The following is a 16,766-nucleotide window of genomic DNA, read 5'->3' on the forward strand; positions in this document are numbered from 1 at the left end:
GTTTCAACATATGATATAGACCAGGACATTTTCTAGCACAGTGACTAGATAAAAACTGAACATACATGGTCAGAGAATACAGAGAATGCAATTTATCTCATCCCATGTAAGATTTGTAGCATTCTGCATGTCGGAGAAACTGAAAAGTTGCACAAAATGATCAAGCTCCATAGGTCTGATTGAATGACAAAGAAACCCGTACAGAAGCCCAGTCTCAGAACATTTCTCCTCCCATGGCCACACTTTCAGTGATATAACACTTATTGAAATTGCTCACAACCGCAACTGGAATTCCGAACCAAGGAAAGTAAAGGAATCTTACTGGATACGTCGCCTTAAAACATTGCAACCAGGCTCTTTAAATCAAGAAGACTAGAAAAAGACAGTCATGAGCAAAATAAAATTATCGTTAGCCGGCACATTTACTTTTGAATAATTCTCGAAATGTGCTTATTCGTCACCCAATAACGTATAATTGTTACTAAGACAATGAAATATGCGGGAGATAATTTACGCTTGCATAAATTTGCATAAAATAACAGATGTCGTTATGGCTCATCGATTTCTAGGTCAATATAAAATATTTTCTAGCATCCGCAACAAGTTGAAATAAACTTCTCGAAATATAAATCTTTTAAAGGTATAATTCCTGTTGAAATATTCATGTAAAGTTTTGCAAACACAACGGTTTTTCTGTGTTATTTGTTGTCTTGCCTATGTCTTCTATTTGCCTTTGAAATAAACATTGAGTCGAAAGCGCTCAGGCTAGTTAGATACTAGTTTTGATATATTCATTGTCAGTTTGTTGCATTTATATAGATCGTTTTATATATACATAAAAAATATACATCGTTATTCAAGCTTCATAAATTTGTTCACCCATTCTAAAGCAGACAGACCACAGTTGAATACTTGTTTAATGCGCACAGAAACTTAAGGAAATAAGATGCTTGGATAAGCAATATATGTACCAAAATCATACCGGAATGACTACAATATTGAATCATGGAAACGAGTACCGATCCTAGCAGTCAAGAGTTGTATAAATGTTCGAGCCATAGTTGAAGGCTTTCATGTCTTGGAAAAAAAAAAAACAATGTGGTTCTGTAAATGATTTGAACGAGTTTATTGTTAGGAATTCTAAGCATACCATGAGCATAACCAGTAGAGGTAAACTAAATGACGGCATTGAACATTAAAATGACACTTAAAACCAAATGTAGATAGAAAATATGTGACAGTGTCAAACGGATTATAGACAGTATGAAAATTAACGTCGACAGCCGATATAGATCAACCGGTGAGTGGAAACTCATACATTTTCTTGACTTTGCAAAGGACAGTAATTTCTCAACAATATAAAATATTCTCACAATAAATATTTCCTTTATGTCAGAATCAATTTTAAATACACCACGAACAAATACACCACAAACAAGTCCTCAAAGACAGTTATTATACAATGTGATCAGGTTATCATGATGGCTTAATACATACACACATATAGAAAACATACACTTGTAAATATCCATGATTTTGTAGAGTTAGGTTTGATTGGAAAGGTGCAACAGCATTAAACTCATAAAAATTAACTGAGACTGGGGAATTAAAGCATATTGACATACTGGTCACATATGAGAAAATCCACCCGAATGGTACAAAGATGGCAAATCATATTATACTGGAATTATATATCTTTTCAGATGGGTATTATATATATATATATATATATATATATATATATATATATATATATATATATATATATATATATATATCAAGAAAGAGGGAGAGAAAGAGAAAAGCTTCCAAATATACGAGAACAATATTAAACCAATATTTAAATGCTGAAATTTTGATCAAAATCAATGCTTGAAGAGGGATCTTTTATCAAGGTAAGAAACGGTCAGATTCCTTTAAACATTTTGTATTGTATTTATTGTGATTTCAAGCATAGCATTATGCATTACTCTACGTTGTCAAGCTGTACACCATAACAGTTTAGTAGAAGTACTTGCCCGAGATCCGTCCGTCATCATAAGTCGATAGATAAGCATTATCAGGTGTTGCTGATGATTTATTTGCCTATGTTGTCTGGTGGTTAACATTCCTATCCTAGAACAACAGTGCCTGACAAAATTGACACAACTGTGTTTTGTGATAGGTAGAGCCTGAGAGGCAGACTGATTTCTGCGTTGGAGCGTGATGTGTAGTTGGTCCAGCCATTGTTTAACATTTTGTTGCACTCCAGCTAGGAGCTTGCGGAGCCCATTTTCTCTGCTGCTTACCGGTGAGTCGCAGTTGTCGATGTCGATATTGAGATCTGTCATATTACTTCCGAAGTTGTTGTTGATCTCCTATTGAAGTAATATGTTGTTGATCGCGAAAGATCCTAGGTAACAGAACCTGCTTATTAATGCAGACAATGAGGAAGGACATGTTCTTTGCATCAAAGAGACAATCTATAATATTTCTGCGTGGATATCCATTGCTGTATGGTCTTTGAAAAGATGTTCTTTGATCAGAATGTGCGTATTTGTGTCTTGACTTTGATACTAGTGAGCTTGTATAGTTTTCCATATGAAATCGTGCGCACGCAGATGATTTTCGTTCCCGCGTCAAGTGTATACTTATTTATTATTGAGAAGAAGATGGCATTATTGATGCTAGGACCCATCTCTGCATCACACCACACTTGATGTTGAAGCTGCCATACACGCAGCCTGGAAAAATGGCGTGCCGAGCATCGTGAAATGAATGTTTCAGGCTGTGGAGTTTCGGAGTGCATCCCATGTTCCAAAGTCTAGTGAATAAACATGCTCTGCTGACTTTATTGAATGCAATTGTGACGTCGAAAAAGGCAATGCGGAAGGGACTCTGTTGCCCGATATAGTTATTTTGCAGTTGGGTTAGGAGAAGCTAATATCCTATGTTGCAGTGGCCTCACTCTGGTTGTTGTCACCAAGTTAACTCATGGTGTCAACCCCATGGACCTCCGTCCTGCACAATAATTTAAAACATTTATATAAAGCCACGCGGGGTAACTCATGGTGTCAACCCCACGGACCTCCTTTCTGCACAAAATTCAAACATTTTATAGACAGTCATGTGCCGTAACTCATGGTGTTACCCCCATGGACCTCCTTCCTGCGCAAAAATTCAAAACGTTTTTTAGACTGTCATCTTGGTGTCACCCCCTCTGATGGTATCACCCGGTGCGGTCCGCACCCCCTAGTGATGCCACTGCATTTGTGATCTACCTCCTTTCAAGGATAACTGCGCTTTTGGAAGCACTCCACAAGATGACTTCGCAGAGACCTTTCCTTTAATATTCATTACTGAGACTGAAGAAGTTGTTGGCGTTCCCGTGGTCGCATTCATTCTTGTATAACGTGAGGATACTGGTATCCCGCATGTCCTGTGGAACTAATGCATTCTTCCAACAGAGGTAGAATGAGCTGATATAACTCGGTTATCATTCTCAACTTTCCTCACTCGACCACTTCGGCTCGTTTTCCGTCCTTTCCAGGCATCTTCCCATTTTAAGGATTATTTCTCCCAGCTGACCTCCGACACCGTTGACACCTTGTTGAGCTACTCCGTCTCGGGTACCTCTGGCAGTGTATCAAACGGTTGTTGGTGTATATCCAATTTTCTGAAGTACGGTTCTAGGTAGCTTTTCAATCATGGACACATCTGTCTCCTCCTGTCAGTAATCACCTCTGTAGCCATAGCTTTCAAGGCGGGGGTAAATGTTGGTAATAGTAGGCCCAGTGGTCCTTTATATCCTGTTGTAGATGGCATAGATGTTTCATATGTCCAATGTAGTCTGTTTTTCCTGCCACGGTTTTGTTACCGATTTGTATCTCATGAATATTTATTGTGTTGACTTGAGGTTGTTCTTTAGCTGGGTTATATTATTTGCCTCTATTACCGGTACCATTATGTCGAGTGGGTGTCGAACAAATCTTTGTATTGAGCCCTGTTGTTGCCAAATGGGATGAGTAGAGAACTGATCTCAGGTTTTCTTTAGCATTTTACTTTTAGGCCAATGTCGGATATAGTCGGTTGAATGCTCTTTAAGTACTGCTGTCATATCGTGTTTTTCTTTTCTTGATGTGTCTGTTGAGGCGCCGCAAATCCTTCAGGTTTGGGTTTATTTATCATTCTGCGGTTCCCCACCAATCAGTAGTCACTCTGATAAGTTCAGTTTAGTAATATTACTAGGCTGTTTTTAATAAAACAATCGAAAATATGTACATACGAATTTTTTTCGAAAGACAGAGATAATGATACTCGCTACGTAATGACGATTAAAGTGTTTCCACAGGTATAAAAAATAGATCAAATTAATCAAATATAACAACGGTGGTTAGTGAACGGTAGATTTGACCATAGTTTGATGTATGAATTATATTGATACAAACGTAAAATAAATAGGGTAAATATATAATAGTTCTCGTATATAGTTAAGTCAAAAACCATTGCATTGACATGAAGGATGACAACTTCATTTGTGACACCAGTTATTATCTCAAGGGTGACGTTCACAAACAGCGGATTATTTAGGCGTGAATCAGTATGAGAGTTTATCGTGTAAAGTGCGATAGTGAATTTGTTCAGGGTTTTTGATGGATTTCTTTGTTAACGACGAAAAGAAAGCCTGCAAAGAAAAATGAACATTGCGCATACAAAACGATGCTGAAGTTTGAAATGTTAAGAAAGTGCCTATTAAGCCAGAATGAACATAACCACGATAAGACATTACTAATATTGTAGACACACAGGACCATAAAAATGAACAATGGGTAATGTCAATGTACAAAAACTAGTTTATTGGATGATAACCTAAGCAAATTATCTTATGGGCACGTCATAACCTTTTATTAAAAATGAAAATTTGTGTTTCTTTTTCTTCTGTTTCAAGTTATGAATTATATCTTGTTGTGCTTCCGCTCTGATGGGTTCATTTTCAATGAAGATGATATCCATTTCAATTGTTGCCATTACAACATAAAAGGTCTAAAATAAAATAACATTTGCTCAATGACACATATTGATATTTCACAATGTCTATCAATAAACGTTAGTCAACTTATGTTCGCTGCATTCTTGTTCGTCATCACACCCCTTGTAGTCATCGATTAAAACCAACATAGATGCCGAATTTGTCTTTTGGATTACGTATGATCACCATGTCATATTTGATCAATCATTTACTGCCATAAGACATATTGCACACAAATATTAGACAGATGGGCAAAATATATCTGCCAATTCCTCCATCAGTTTCAATGCAAACAATGTTTTCCCACAACTAGTGACCACACCATGTATCATGTTGCAAGGTTATTTCAAAAATACATTCACACATGATTATAAGAAAATTGTTTAAAAGTGGTAGTTTTTAAATGTAGACCTCAACATCAGACGCAATGCGAATATCCAGAAAGCCAGGTTCGCTGACAGGATTTGTTCCCTAGGAAAAATTTTCTAGTAGGCAGCTTTGAATTATAAGAAACAATTTCCTTGTCTTCGGTGGTGAGCCTCCAGACCTTTGTAGGCCCCAGGAATGTTGTCCTAGTTGTTCTTCGCTGTCCGCGGCTCTGTAGTATGGTAGCACACAATATTTTTGTTTCAGGTGTAGATGAATCCTGCTTGTACTACGGATAAGTTAAGACCTCCACAACGGAAGACATTATCTTGCAAACTTCTTGAAACTGACCATGTGCGTGTATATTTACGTTACTGGTTTCTGTATAATTGTATATCGTCGACAAAAATAACTTCTACATAATGATGTCCCTTCACAGAATTAGGCAAAGAAATAACTTGGTTTTGCCTTAGAACTATTCGACTAGTTCTCGTTGTACATGAGTACAACGTTATCTAGGGTGAATACGTGTTTTTCCAGGTAAGCGACTGTATTAACATGTACCTCGCCAGAAACTACTTGTGACGAAGTAACATTACTAACACGATATGCACGGGTATTTTACCCTGACTTTTGCTCACTCTCCTATGGATTTAAGCAAGATCAATTTCTGAAACCGACACTGGTCGTTTGGATCACGTCAAGGAGGGTACGCTCTCAATTGTTCTCCAGCCATAGGGGTAAGTGTTAAATTTACATTTTCATTTGATATGAGAAGCTTAGTCGGTTTGTAATGTCTTATCGCGTAATAATGCATTTATTACAATGCAGATTTGAACTTTGAATTACAAGTCACTATTAGAGGTTAAAGTATTATCATATATCTAGAGATTATACAGAAACTATTATTAAGACCAATTTGGTTTTATTGTAGCTGATTGTGACTGTCGCTGTGATTGTGTCTGTCGCTGTGAAGTGTGATTGTCAATGTGACTGTGAATATGACTAGAGCTGTCTGAAGCTACCTGCAGCTGTCTAAAGTTGTTTAGAGCTGTCTGGAGTTTCCAGAGTATTTAAGGCTGCGTGCTGTCTATACGTATGTATGTATGTATGTATGTACGTATGTCTGTGCCACGGACGTAGACGTCGCAAATTAAAAAGGGTGATGTATGCTGTCTGTACGTGTGTATACGTATGACTGTACACGTGGTGGATTCATAAAGGTTGCGAGCGGCCGATAAGAGTGTGGGCAAACCCAAGGAATCGTACGACTGTACAAGGGGTCTAGAAGCATACGTTTGGATCAATTGTTGTTCCATTGCATTTTTATATTCATAAGATTATGTTGAATCTTCGTTGTGTTCATAAGATTATTTTGAATCTTAGTTGTGTTCATAAGATTATTTTGAATCTTAGTCGTGTTCATGCCATTATTTTGAATCTTAGTAGTGTTCATAAGATTATTTTGAATCTTAATAGAGTTCATATTCGAGATTATGTGAATCTCTTTTATAGTGTAAAATACTGTTTGAAGCGTATCTGCAGTCCATGAGGTTTCTTGGATCTGTACTTCATATTGATTTCATATTTTGGTTTATTTTCAATGTATGAATATTTTGTAGAGTGATTTGTGTCAATCGTATGTTGAGAGCGTGAGAGAATCATTGTATTTTTACATCATATATTTTTCTTTTAAAATTCATTTCATAAATTTCCATCTTTCTCACATTGTTTTGTCTTATGCATTTAGTCCAAAAACCCACTCGGTTTCTATTCTGCGACAGTCCCAAACGAAAACCCTGAGAAAAAACCGTGCTAACCAAGCATGCTATATTCGTGAAGATTGTATCTTTTTCTGCGGTAAAAACCATTGCAGGGTCACCAGTCATTTTCAAAGCTTCGAAAGTAGTAAAGTTACAATTCTGTACTTATTCTTTACCGATTGCGAACTTATTCGGTTACTGTAGGCACATCTTTACCAATATATAGTCTTTAGTTCATTGTTTAATTACTTCTGTTGCTTGTAAATCTGCAATCTTTAGCAAGATGGAAGAGAAAAAATGTTCATATCTGGAAGCGAAGTGGTATTCGAAATCGATTTCAATACACCAGAAACATTTATGGTTATTTTGTTAGGGCTTTGAATGGAAAGATGAGCTATTTTTATTTCTTTGAATGTTATTTGGAAACAGAGGTATCTTTGACCGCACTTTAATTCCAATCACAATTGTATACATGTTTTAATACTGATATGTCGCCTTTTATGCTAAATTCATGAAATGTCTCTATCAACGTCTCTAACATTATCACAATATAGCTTTATGAAATTAGTTATTGTTTGCGATACAATTAAATTATTTTGTGATGTTATCAGAGTGGGTCTGGCTGAGTGGAGTAAGACGTCGAGAGATGACTGTTTACATGTAGTTGTAAGGGGAACATTTGGCAATATAATTTATTCGTTTATGGACACCCGGCGTGCTTGAAATCCAATCCTGATGTGGTTAATAACTATTTTTATTAAGCGTATGCGTTTAGAAAATTCACTTTCGGGTGTATTATCGTGTTAATACGTATGTTATAAAACAAAACAAGTCCCACCGATTTATTAATCTTTACTGAGCGTTTTAAAAGAGACTCAGTCATTAGAAGAGACCTTACTTCTGTACTGGAAGGCGTATGATAGAATAGACCATGCATATACAATGTAATTTTACAAACTGGCATAAACATAATCTGCAGATTTTTAATCATTACCAAGGTGGGCTTAGAGAAATTGTTTCATAGAGACAGAATCAAGCAGGAACATGTACCTTTTTACTCGATGACAATAGTATATGTGCTTTATCTTGTGCAAATTGCAAACATTTTATACTGAAATACCATATGGTAATTACACAAGATTGAAATTCATTTTATGCATAAATTGTTTTTGTACATAAATTACATATATTTATAGTTGATTCTAATTGCATCTAACGTTACTTAGACGACTCGTATTGCTTTAGATTGTGTGCATATCATGGCTACTCTGCATGCGGTACCGCAACATCTTGAAGCCATGCACATTGTCCATATTTTCTGAACTGCTGATATTTTGAGCACTAGGTACAAAGAGAGAATAATGTGTTGTGTATAAAGATTTATGCTATATTTTGTATTGTTTTTTATATTATTTATATTGCACAATATATTGAACGGATTTCGGACATATTGCTCCCATAAAACGGTCGCTATATTATCAAAGGATGGACATGATTCATGTCATTGTAATAACGTATATTCAATTTGGGGCAATATCTTTTAGCACTATCATTCAAGTTAATAATCACAGTAGTATGCATTACAATTTCAAGGCATACACAATGTCTAACGTATATTGTTTAATAACTGCAAACATTACATTAATCTTATTGTCTCAGCTGTTTACTAAAGCGTATCCTTTCAGTTTACGTTGTTAAATTTGGACACCATTTATCATATTTAGCATATGATTTTAGTTTTTATTTGATATTCAGATCCATCTAGTATATGTATTATTTCCATAATAAACATAGTAATGACAGCAGCAATGCATAAATAATATAAATAAAACTGAAATTATTAACAATACTACTCTAGTGTTTATAGGTGGGTTAAGCTGGTTTCGAATTCGATGTAAATTTCATTGCAAATGATCTAGGTCCAGGACGTTTTGCTCTGTCATAAGACAGATGATAGTATATGTATAAGTTTGAAGTAAACATACTCATTTATTTCTCATCTTAACATCATTTGTAGTGGCATCAGTTTTTGCTGTGTTCATTTACGAGAATTGAATTTATTTATTTAACTTATCCACTGGAATGAGAGTGCTCAGTAACATTTTCGGACTAAATACGTTTTGGGGATTATTTTGAATACATTCAAGTTTTTTTTTTAATAAGATCGTTGTGATGTATCAAGACAGTTGACACAGTCGCACATTAGAGACTATTGACACATCAGCTCGTTCTAAATTGTAATTCATTCGGGACACTACTCTATACATTTGGACTTATAAGTTTTATGACTATTTGGACTATTTTAGGACTATTTGGAATTCAATTCACAATACTGTAAGATCTTTTTCAATTTTATTTTTATGTTATAGGGAAATACATTATTTTGGTTTTCTCACTTTTCTGTTACTTTGATTAAGAACACAGAGTAGTAACAATCAAACTGTAATAGTGTTAGCTCTTAACACATATGACATATGATATCTAGTACAAATGTTTGGTAACAAACGTTTAAAGTCAGAGCCTGAATTAGGTCCGGCAAACATGGTCTACATGTGACTGCAACAGTAGGTGAACAGGCCCTCCTCTTACGAATTTACAGATTGAAACATTTTGATAAGAATGTGATGTATAATGTTATGTCGCAAAACTGAGAAATACAATGCTTGTATTGCTCTATATAATACTTATTAGTTTTACCCTTCCAAATATTACATATGATATCCAGTATAAATGTTTCCCATGTTTTTGACAACGCCGTATGTTTTAAAACCTCTTCTAAAATACAGCAGTTCTTGACAACAATAATGAAGAGCGTAAAGAAGAAGACAAACGCCAATATATCTTATTAATAAAAAAAGTGTGCGATAATGAAGTCAACAACTGCAACAGGTAAGCCTTAGATAACGTCAATTCCCAAAGGGTTGACGTCACTGGAACAACGATAAGTATCTAAACTGGTATACTTGTATTATGTAATTGTATTGTCTACTTCTTCGTATTATTATTACAAACTGTCGTATATGTCTTATTCTTGACAAATTAGCTGTAAGTAGATGTGCAAAAAGTAAATTAATGTTTAAACAGAATGAAATAAATAGTCGTATGGATAGATAGGTATAGACAAATATGCGCAGCCATGTCAATTGAGCAGGTGAGAAACAAAGATGGATTGGAGGGCAAACCAAATATTCGTACCGATTAATAAAAACAGCAGACAGAAAATTTCAAATTAAATGTCATATCTATATTCAGTTCAGACCCATGCTACAGTTAGTACGAGGACTGTGACGATACCGTGCTTTCATGTGGACACAAAAAGAGCATGAGATCGTAAAACCACCACAGTGACAGATGAGAGCAGAAAAATCGATGCAGCTCGGAGAATGCTGATTATCTGGATGTGTAAGAACCTGGAAGAATGTTGAAAAAGACATCGTGATTGGCAGGATAACACAATTATTGCATGGAACAAAGAAAAGTCTCGACAGATAAAGGCCACAGTCGTAACAGACTCGTGGAGATAGTCAACACTTATTCCATTATATTTTTAATACCAATCTTATTTTCTTTTCAGTCTGCAGAAGTTTTAAATGTTTTTAGATTTAATAGAGTTTGGAGTTTTTATTTAAATTATTTATTAGAATTATAAGCTGCCCATATGACTGTTTGAACTAAATACTCTTTTAAGATTATTTTCAATTCTTTTCCGAGTTCAGGACAAGCCATTGTGATACATCAAGACAGTTGGCAAGTCAGCACATTCAAAGCTATTGCTACATCACCATTTTCAAGACCCAGAGTTCGTTTAGAACATTCTGTTATGTTGAACGTTTTGGGATTATTGCATGTGTAGCATATAGACAGTTATATATTACACAGCAACTATTGTGCAGTTTTCAGACGTAGTGACCTGTATGCGCTACGAGCAAAGTACAGAAAACCACGTAGTTAATCGGAAAACCATTGTATCTTCTCTTTCTTATTTTGATGTATGTTTTCAAATCAATTTTCCCTTTTCAATCGGGAGAGCAACAACATCAAGTCATGCGGTCATCTCAGTTTGTAAGTCTATTCCTAAGATTTGCGGCTTTTCTATTTAACAAAATCACTTATTAGAATCCAGAGCGACTTAAGTTTTCTCGCTTTTCTGTTTCTACGTCGTCCGATTGATCAGATAATATATTCTCCATAGCAACTGCCACTGGACGCCATTCTCGAGAGGTTTGGTTGTAACTTAATAAGGCTGCCACCAATTTCCAGAGCTAGATTTGAAGACAGATAGTCACCTAAACAGATTGTAATACAAGAAATTCTTCGGTTCACAATCGATACACAAAATACACAATTAAACGTAACTCTCAGGACCACACTAAAGATATTTCAATATTGTGTTTAGTCGGTAACAAATAGCTCTATTAAAAATACTAATGCATGATAAAGTGTCTCTTTGTTTTATTACCGTTCAAATAAGAAGGGTATTGAAGGTATGCGGTTTATTCTAGTGTTTGGATTTTACTTGTCAGGTAATTTTAATTTTAAAGTACTGTTGCTCAGAAGCTCTTTGTCCTAATAATGATTAATTTTAGCGTTCTTTTGTCTCGTCTCATATCGCTCTATATGATTCTGTGACATACCATTAATTGGTCTAGTAATTTTTAAATTTTGATGCTTTTATGTGCACTTATATACGAGATCGCTCCGCACACATATGTGAGTGGCCAAATGATGTGTCACTATAGTTTTTAATATTAGCGGATGTTGTACATAGACCATGAGTGACCCAGAATTAAAAAAGAATATGTCAGATGCGAGAATTCAGGTTTCCAAAGATCAGTATGGATAACTCTAGACAGCCTGTAACTATATCTCAGTGTTTAAAGACTGTATGGTCAATCAGAAATATGCGTGCATATTTCCATAGTACTACTTTCCGTTCTGTTTGGTGTATATTTGTAATCAGAGAGAGAGAGAGAGAGAGAGAGAGAGAGAGACAGACATACAGACAGACAGAAAGAATTACATATATACACCAAACAGAACGGATTCTATAGGATAATGCTTGATAATACTAGGCACAATTAATGTTTAATAGAATAATAATATCATATAGGTTAGACAAATTTTCTTTCGTACTCTACGGAGGTTCGAATCAGGTCTCCGGTTAAACGGTACTCATCGCCTTGCCTGTATACTAACAATTCTCTATCATTAATCATATATACATATATGCATTTCATAAGAATCCCCACTGACTGTACATAGACGAAAAATAATTACTAAGTCGCCTAGCGAATGTGTTTGCTACGTAAGAGGGCATATAACGCCAACATAGTCCCACCACTTTTCGGTGATGTTTGCTTAGTCGTGATAGAATATGGGCTGGTACGTGAATACAAGGCGATGTGTGCCATTTACCAACGGGTACTGCTAGATTTTCATGTACATGAACTCTGGAATATCATAATATTATTCAAATCAGCGCTAAACCAATGACATTTATATGTTGACGTATATATACGTCAACATTATTGTAATTGTGTATGGAGAGTGTGAGTAATTTATGTGGAGTATAAAGACTAGAGAGAATTTATTATGAGATAAAGTGCATAATGTATGACATGAACAGTCAGTAAATAATTGTCAAACACAATGAAGATATGCATTATCTTCCTGCTGGATGGAAATACTCAGACTCAGTGTATTCTAAAATCTTTATCAAAGTATTTAAACACACATTACGTGATCTACACACACAGAATACACATCTAACTGGAATCAGGAGATATCAGAAATATCTCAACTGTTATTTTAAAATGCAACAATACCACTTTTGCATGCGTTGGGCGTTTGTAAAACATAAAACATGGGTTAGCACCGTTTATACATTTCAAAACACAAAAAAGGAGAAAAGAACCCATCATCGACAACTCTATGATAATATACATAGATCTGATGAATTCTAATCTTTTACGAACGTCTTTAACAAGATGATTGTTATAATCATTTGAAATAATAGAGCTGGTTTATCTGACCCGATTCTAATAAATACAATCGTGTTTATTAAAATGTATGCTGCTCTAATGAATAATTATTTAGACAGTTCGTTCAATTTCATGACGCGGCCCTGTGGGGATTTGAGAAAGCTTGCCAGTAGCTTCTCGTGGGTCAGTGGTTCTTTCGGGGGTTTTCCCGGGTTCTTCCTCCATCATTAATACTGGCGGCCATGTATGGCCTATCGTTTGCTGCTGCTGATGATAATGATGATGAAAATGATGATGATGACGATGACGATACCATGAAGAAGAAAGGAATAAATTGTCAGTATAGCCGGAATCTAATCAGCCAAGTAATGATTCAAAATTTATATCGCACTATAGCCAATGGGAATATTGTAATGTTGTTTTGCTTGAAACCACATCACAACACCGTCAGAATGAAAACATGTATCAAATTTAGAATTGATATATGTATATGTGGATACAATTAGTGTGAATGGCAGGCTTATGGCTGAAATATTCGTTGTTTGCATTATTTGTTTGCCCAGACCCATTCTTCGTCTGTCTGCTCACTCAAGGAAGGACAAAAACGTTAACTTCAATGCGGTGTTATGTGGTGGCGTAGAAAAGAAATCATTGATGCGTTTACCCTCATTATGCATAAACAGCAATCTTTGAAATTAAACTCGAATACCATTAGAATAATAATTTTGGTTGCTAGCCGTGATAATATGAAGATACGAGTCATAAACTGGATTAAAAATGTAAATTCGAGAGGCTAAATTATATTCGCAGATTTTTTGTGGACAGATTTCAAGCATAAGTATGACATCAAGATAGCACAAAACTTAACCATAAGACCTTTGTAACTTGTATCGTTGGTCTAGTATACAAATTTCGATTTTCTTATATCAGTAATCGGTTGTTGGTGAATCCCGCGATTGTAAGAGAACGTGAGTGGCATTATATTTTTAATATTTCATTAGGTTCATTTATGATATATATTGGCATATGTGGAGGATTCCAACTTTGAAAATATGTACACAAAACATTCTGTATCTCTTATAATTGTGCAGCTTAAAGTTGTTCTGAATAACCTCACATTAACTATCCGCTCTCTGATGACAGGTGAATGTGATAATATGTCTCTAAAAATACGGTTAAATGTTATGGTTTTGCCGAAACTGTCCCTAGGCATTTTGCAGTCGTTTTATATGTATAGGTGATGCTCTATGTGGCTAGAAGAATTGCAGTCGAGTAAATCTTTGTCTAAGGTCTATATGCAGGAGACAATTTATTATTTTGAAAAATCCTATATTGATTGATCATTTGTATTGAAACTAATTGCCAGTTTTACCAAAACCTTTACCCAGAACGTTTGAGTGAACTTTATGAATTACACTTGCAAGGTAGGATATTCAACACTCGAGATACAGTGTGTTTCAGTTTCCCCTGTAAATGTTAATGCGAACAGAACCGCATTGTGTGCATAAAAGTAAATTGAACGAGGGTTCTTCAGTCACCCAAACAATATGTAAATATTATGCACCACACCTTAATTTCATGTTATGTTCTTCATGCATTTTAGGCGTCAAGCCTCTATCTGAAAGTTTAGCAGAAACTTGCGTGAGTATCCTTATTATAACAGTGTCATGTAAAGCTGTCTGAATTACTCGTCGAAAGAATGGAACCTTATTTATTTTACACATTGAATCCTCCCCTCATCATTATACTAGTATATATTTGTTTATATTTATTTCTGTTCGAGGATGATTATGACTAATGAGTTCATAGCAAATGGTGTTAATAATGCTTAAAACTTGGGAGATATCGGTTTTTTTTTCCAAGGAAGGCCTGCTTAGTACATTATATTGGCAAGGTCACTAGTAGTAACCGTCATGTGACTTGATTGATAAAGTTCGCCATGTAGGACAGGAAGGTACTAATACTTCTTTTTCACCTTGATTTTATGTCTTATCTAAGTTTTCAAGCCTTTTTTCCAAATACCGCTTTACGTTAAAGTAATTCTAACAATCGTTATCGGAATATATTTTCTTTGTCGATAATTATTTTATAGATATAATTATGTGTTGCGGTGTGTCGAACCTGACTGGATTGTTAGTACCATACCTACCGTCAGAGTGTCCTTTGAACCCATTATATTCACGCAATTACGGCAGTTATTGCATAAGGTCAGATTGTCGCTAACATAACTAACAAATTACCTATAAGTTACATAATCTATATTAAACAGACCTGAAAACTTGCATTCCTTTTATTTAAAAATTTTTCACAGCAATTATCTCCAGTGAATTCCTAACTATTTACAAAGCAATCCGGTATAATATTTACGCCATGATAAATGCACACTTGGAAGGGTGGCGTTGCTGGCAACAATATTGCAAGTGGCTGGTCACAATCGGGCGGAACAGTGAGGCAAGGGGCTGACCTGAATACACGTTGCTCTAGGGACGAATATAGACCTATACGGTTTCGTTTTCATTCAAGCATTGTTGCACTTGGTCATTTAGAACTTCTACCTCAAAAGTGTTTTGATCTTCACTGATGTTTTTGATACTGGTTAGGTGAATAATTTCGAGCAAAACCACTTCCCAAAGGGTTTTGTGATCCTATTGGATGACGTGAGGTAACTTGGCAGTGAAAGAGCACACAATGTTGTGGGGAAACACATGCATGGAATTGTCACTGAGTAAAGTTAAGCAAAATTAGTTATTCATAATTCCAGAGTTATTCTTTCCGATGGGTCACTGGAAGTTACATGACTGTCCAAAAGAGGATTGTTGTGGTTGTTTTGGTGGTGACTGTTGGTAGGTGGACTGACGTTGGACGCAATTCTGCCTTGTTACCGTTAAATATTTCAGGGAAGGATTGGGATGACGTTAACTGAAGTAACTGCTCATTAAAATGGTCCACAAGTGTTTGAATCCTTGTTTGAACCACAAACTAGCATTGGCAGCACCGATGACACAATACGCCACAAAGATTTGGCGGAAAAAGACGATTTTAGGTTTAGGCACAAGTTCTCTACACCACACCCACAAAGATTGTTTTTGTACATCTTGCATTTAAGAATTGGGGGAAGTGGTGGTCACTGCTGTGGTTGAGGCTGAGTTGAAGGGCATGATACTCATTTATTTTTATAGTCGATGACTTGTGAAGCGTCGATCCTAGAGTCAAAACTCGGCGGATATCCTTTCCAATGTTTGACTCGACGTTTTTCCACCTTGCGGGTTCTTTGATCGAGAATGCATTCGATGTTGCACACTTCGGCTTCTTTTTTCGTCAGGCGTTGTAACTCTGGCAAGTAAAATGTTCATTTAAACACTTCCCCGTTCATGTCTTCCAATTTACAGACGGTAGGATGGCAGCCGCGCACTCCTCTAGTGACACGTACAATTTCGTGGTCCAGTTGGGTAAGTACCCTTTGTCGAAAGTGCGTTTGGTTTTGCCAATGCGCACCCAATTTCCCGGAGTTAACACTATCTTTCTTGGGGATAGACACAGTCGGGGACGTACAAAACATAATCTCAAAGATAGTCACTTCGTTGTCGTGAGTCACTTCTTGGGGAGGGCCATCTGACGCTCCGATGGTCAGATTGTTCTTACGCTTGG

This window comes from Sinohyriopsis cumingii, chromosome 5 (genome assembly GCF_028554795.1).
Source record: "Sinohyriopsis cumingii isolate HCF-2022 chromosome 5, ASM2855479v2, whole genome shotgun sequence".
Classification (NCBI taxonomy): domain Eukaryota; kingdom Metazoa; phylum Mollusca; class Bivalvia; order Unionida; family Unionidae; genus Sinohyriopsis; species Sinohyriopsis cumingii.